Genomic DNA, 6,000 nt, shown 5'->3' with positions numbered 1-6,000 from the left:
ATTTTATTATACATGTTGGAGTTTAAGTGTATTGCTCAGCCCTGAGCAATACACAGATGTGCCCCTGGCCAAAGGTTTGTTTGAACATTCTTGCATACATTCATCTATTTTTTTTTAAAATTATTATTATTATATTATCTTAGTTTTTCTAATTTTACATTTAAACTGTTTTTTCTTTAAATTCCAATGTCATTCATGTTTTTGTTTTAGGCTCTTAATTGTTCTGATTTTAAAGCTACATTTTGCATCTATTTTTTTCTGTTTTATCAAATTCTGTAATTGTTTTAAATTTACTGGTTTAATTGTTCATATTGTGTTTGTGTGTCTGTGTGTGTGTGTGAAGTGCTTTGGGATCCTTGTGATGAAAGGCACTGTAGAAATGTGAATTGTTGATGTTGTGGTATCTGAATCTAGATAACAGTGACCTACTTTTCTATGGGTTTGGTGATAATAATACAGCAGCTATATCTTTAGCCAAATCTGGGGACACTTTCATTGGGCATTTGTTACATATTAAATAATATCAGAATAGTGAGCTCTAAGTTTGTGATGGGATGTCAGAACTTCATTGGCTTGGTTTCCATACAGTTTAGAAACTCCAAATTCTCTCCAAAGGTTTTTTTGCACGGAACATGTCCAAAAGCCATAACTTATGTTCCCAGACATCAGCATTGAAGTGACATAACCTCACACAACTTTCTACTAGGACTTATGGCTGTACCAAGCAACTGAGTAGACTTTATATTAATGTGACACAGATGTCTGAAATGTCTTTGTATCAGATTGAATCAGGTGGCTTGTGTCACATATTTTGTATCAGATGGAAACAGACCATTAAGATGAGCTATGCTGTTTAATTATTTTTATTTAACTATCTATCATTCAAATGATAGTATAGACTGCTGTGTACGATGCCTATTCATTTGCTCCCTATTCAAGATCAGCACATCCAGTGGATATCATCCTATATGCTGCAGCACTCTATACAATATCCTATAGCCTTTCAAATTGCATTGTGTGGCAATGTGCTCCGCCCCTGTGTGCGTTTCTGTGTTGTATGTTATGTGTGGTGTGTAAATGTTGGTGTAAAGAGATGGTACACGGGATATAAATGGGTGTGTGCAGCACGAGTTGTTTAAATTGTATATTTGTATTTAGGCACGAGGATGGCACATCACATCACGTGCATTTAAAGTATTAGTATGTGAACATGGGAAAGTGCACTTTAATTAATTCACGTGCAGTTGTACCGAGATTCCAATTGAATGATTGACTAGCAATCGAGTCTCGGTACAACTGCATAAAAGCAGCAGGTTTTCACTCACTCGGGGTTGGGTGTTCGAGAGTGGAGAACGGGTGAGAGAGGAGTAAAAAGTAAGAACGTAAATATAAGTGTTCTTACTCACCGTGTTTGTCTGTTCGTTTGTTTGTTTACTGTTTAGTCTGTTTTGTTTATATATTTATTTTGGCATAAGTGCCGTGTCCTGTGTTTTGTGTTCAAACCTTTTATTTTCTGTTCTGTTTAATTATTAAATGCTGAGCGCAATCACGTGCTCAGCTTCATCAAAACCCCAAGTCTGTGTGTGTTACTTCCTGTTTCTGGTCTGACTTCACCCACTCCGGCCGTCTTTGTGACACGTGGTGTCAGAGTGGGATTTGAACCCACGCCTCCACTCGGAGACCAGAAAAGTACAGTACAGTGAGTACAGTGTGTTTTTTTGAAGAAATGGAGGGAGGAAAGAGCCTAGAGAGGAAGCAACAGCAACACCCATCCTGCAGGCCAGTGACAGAGGAGGTGATCGACTGGCTGCTGGATCGGGAGAAGCAAGGGGGCCCCAGAGTAACATCAGCGCAGCAGTTGCAGGCGGTGTTAAAAAGGTGCCCCGCACCGCTACTAGCAAGGCTGTTGTCCTCTCTAGCGCCCAAAGGGGAGGAGCCAGAACGTCCTACGCCTGAGTGGGAGGAGCCCGAACGTCCTACGCCTGAGTGGGGGGAGCCCGAACGTCCTACGCCTGAGTGGGAGGAACCCGAACGTCCTACGCCTGAGTGGGGGGAGCCCGAATGTCCTACGCCTGAGTGGGAGGAACCCGAACGTCCTACGCCTGAGTGGGGGGAGCCCGAACGTCCTACGCCTGAGTGGGAGGAACCCGAACGTCCTACGCCTGAGTGGGGGGAGCCCGAACGTTCTAAGCCCAAGAGGGGGGAGTCGGTGCGTCCACAGCCCAAGAGGGAGGAGTCGGTGCGTCCACAGCCCAAAAGGGAGGAGTCGGTGCGTCCACAGCCCAAAGAGGGGGGAGTCGGTGCGTCCATAGCCCAAGAGGAGGAAGTCTGTGCTTCCACAGCCCCAGGACCCAAGCTGCCAGCAGAGGGAGAATGCCTCTGCCTCCGCCTCCACCACCACTAGGAGCAGAGGAGCAGGAGCTGCCTCTGCCTCCGCCACTGCCAGGAGCAGAATAGCAGGAGCTGTCTCTGCTTCCCGCACTTCCACTACAGGGAGTACGGTGGCCGGAGCCCCAGAAAGGGGAGCTACCGGCTACAAAGACAGGGGGAGAGGTCAGGAGACCACTTTCCTCAGCAACAGTTTCGCTGCAGGAGTTCTTGTGGCCGGAGCCCCACAGGAGGGAGCTACCGGCTACGAAGAAAGGGGGAGAGGTCAGGAGACCAGCATCCCCCGCAGCAATTTCGCTGCAGGAGTGGACCAGCATGCTGTCAGCCATGCCACTACCGGCAGGGGTGCTGACAGCATTGCCAGCCATAGGCCCACTGAAGCCTCCCTTCCCAGCCCGAGACTTTGTCCTGGACTGCTGGGTTTTTAAGGGGGGAGGTGGCTGTTGAGGCCATGTGTGCTGCGCACAAAGGGGGGGTATATGTGGCAATGTGCTCCGCCCCTGTGTGCGTTTCTATGTTGTATGTTACGTGTTGTGTGTAAATGTTGGTGTATAGAGATGGCTGCACAGGATATAAATGGGTTTGTGCAGCACGAGTTATTTAAATTGTATATTTGTATTTAGGCACGAGGATGTCACATCACATCACGTGCATTTAAAGTATTAGTATGTGAACATGGGAAAGTGCACTTTAATTAATTCACGTGCAGTTGTACCGAGATTCCAATTGAATGATTGACTAGCAATCGAGTCTCGGTACAACTGCATAAAAGCAGCAGGTTTTCACTCACTCGGGGTTGGGTGTTCGAGAGTGGAGAACGGGTGAGAGAGGAGTAAAAAGTAAGAACGTAAATACAAGTGTTCTTACTCACCGTGTTTGTCTGTTCGTTTGTCTGTTTACTGTTTAGTCCATTTTGTTTATATATTTATTTTGGCATAAGTGCCGTGTCCTGTGTTTTGTGTTCAAACCTTTTATTTTCTGTTCTGTTTAATTATTAAATGCTGAGCGCGATCACGCGCACAGCTTCATCAAAACCCCAAGTCTCTGTGTGTTACTTCCTGTTTCTGGTCTGACGCCACCCACTCCGGCCGTCTTTGTGACACATTGCTAGTTAAACAAGCTTATTCACACTCCTGTTAATATCACCACTTTTTATCACCATGTAGAAATGTCCTTATGGACCATGTAGAATTGACAGTATATACCGGGAGTCAATGGGGACACGGTCCTGATAATATCCCTTTGTTTATTATGCCCCTCCAGTTAATAGCTAATATCTGTACAATATTGAAATGTTCAGAATATAAAATACTGTTGCAATGAACGTCATTGTGATCCATGCAAAACAGGCTTATGTGTTATATCAGCACTTGTGTGTTTTAATTCTCATTTTATTGCTAAACTCCTGTGTAACAGACTTTGTATTTTGTCTGGTTACTAATCTCGGTGTTAGTATATTTCACTTTCACTTTGTCTGCATCTGCAATGCTGTGTAGCTGCTCAGCCCAGCACTGAAGAAAGCAGACACTGTAATTGAGTGCAGAACAGAGAGTAAGTGTGGGAGGAAGTTAAGGGGGGAGCCAGGTTCTTATAGAACAGCACTGTATCTCTGTGAAGACAAGGAAATACAGGAGTTAAAGGCACATGAGCCAGCTTGGTTTTTATAGTTGACAATGAAGTTAATAAAGTCTTACTTGTTTTATTCTCCTTTGAAGTCACAGGAAATCACAATCAATGTCCTGACCTTGTCTTACACTACACAAATACACAAGATGCTAGTCCAGGTTCCAGATCATATACTTTATAGTATGTAGCAATGTTTAGAAGTGGGACAAAAAAGAGCAGCTGTATTTAGATAGGCATAATCAACATTAAGTGGTGAATCAGTGAGACTGTGCTCTGTTTTGGAGGGATTTAAAAATGTAAATCAGTTATACATTTTGTGTACATCCCAAAAAAAAAAATACCTCCTATTATACTATATATATATATATATATATATATATATATATATATATATATATATATATATATATATATAGTAGCCTTTTCTTTGCAACATTCAAATTCAATATAAAAGAAGATAAGAAAAGTAGCAGTGCCAGACTTTTAAATCCTGATGTTTCAAACAAATCATTTTAACAATGATGTCATTATCCAAATACCGAAAAGACAAGCGTGCTTGCATACACAAAGTTTTGTGTGATATTAATTATAAAATCACATTCAGCAATAAAATTAGCTTAAGCGGGTTGAAAAGACAGAGAGAGTTTGGCTGCGTAAGCACATCATAACCAGTGAGGGTTGCAGCTGGAGCTTTTTGGCTGACCAGTCGATTTGACAGGCAGTTTGGCTGTGTATTGATTTATACTCATGAATATGCATTTGACTTCTATTAATGTGAAAAAGGATGACATGCATTTTTATTTGCGGCAAAGCAACGTGTAAAAGAGCCCAAATAAATAATTATTAGTATGATTTTAACCGAGGCCCGTGCCTCGGTGCCTCATAGCTGTCTACGGCCTTCATACGATATCCACAGTTGAATTGGAAAAGGAATCAATTTAAAGATGAAAGTATTTAGGAATGCACTGGGACTGAACTGTTCCTGCAGTCACATGGTCATCCATGTATTCATTCAATATCATATAACAGTGCCCAAATAAGGCTTTTAAAAGTGACCTTTGCCTTGTAGTTTTTAATTAGTGCCACACTTTTGCAGGGGGCCATGTGTTTCCCATACAGAACGTCCTTCAATTGAAATCATTTCCTTTACCATTTACCCTGCTCCAGTTTTTCAATGGGTTTTAATGGTCAAGATTGAGACCAGGGACACTAATTATTATAATTAGCTAGGATGGTATTGCTCATTGTAATATTAAGAGCTAGAAAACTGCTTTGTTTATTTTTACTGGTTTTAAAATATATTTTCTTGCTTCTATGTTATTCTTTACTTCATTGTATTATTTAATTTGAGATATGCATATGTCTCAAATACAACACATAGGTGAATAATTGCTTCCTCGTTCTTTAAAATAACTCCATGTGTTCAAACTTCAATAGCATAGAGTAGATCATGTGACCTACAGCACCGGTACTGGGACACACCTGTATTATTCCATTGTTGAAATATTTAAAATGGATTTGACGTAAACATTCTAAGAATTCTAGCACAATTTTAAAAAAAAGAACTATTCTAGCACAATAAAAGGTAATTCTAGCATTATAAAATATAATTCTAGCATAATAAAAGAGAATTCTAAATATAATAGAATTCTAGCATAATAAAAGAGAATTCTAGCATAATAAAAGAGAATTCTAGCATAATAAAAGGGAATTCTAGCATAATAAAAGAGAATTCTAGCAAATAAAAGACAATTCAGCCAGTGACAATATTGTTAACAGTAACAGAACATTGTTAAAATTTTATGACGTGATTTTAAAACCTTTATTGGTAAGTTGTTTTTTTTTTGTTTTGTTTTTTTGATTGATTTTATAGAGGATGTACTGTGTCTTTTTTCATGTGGGAAAAGTTGTTGTTTTTACATAAATGGTCACGTTTATATCAAGACAACCTTTTAACAAAGCACTTTAGAAACAGAAAGTTAATTC

This window comes from Acipenser ruthenus, chromosome 25, assembly GCF_902713425.1.
Source record: "Acipenser ruthenus chromosome 25, fAciRut3.2 maternal haplotype, whole genome shotgun sequence".
NCBI classification, from domain to species: Eukaryota; Metazoa; Chordata; class Actinopteri; order Acipenseriformes; family Acipenseridae; genus Acipenser; species Acipenser ruthenus.
This window is presented reverse-complemented; position numbering follows the sequence as displayed.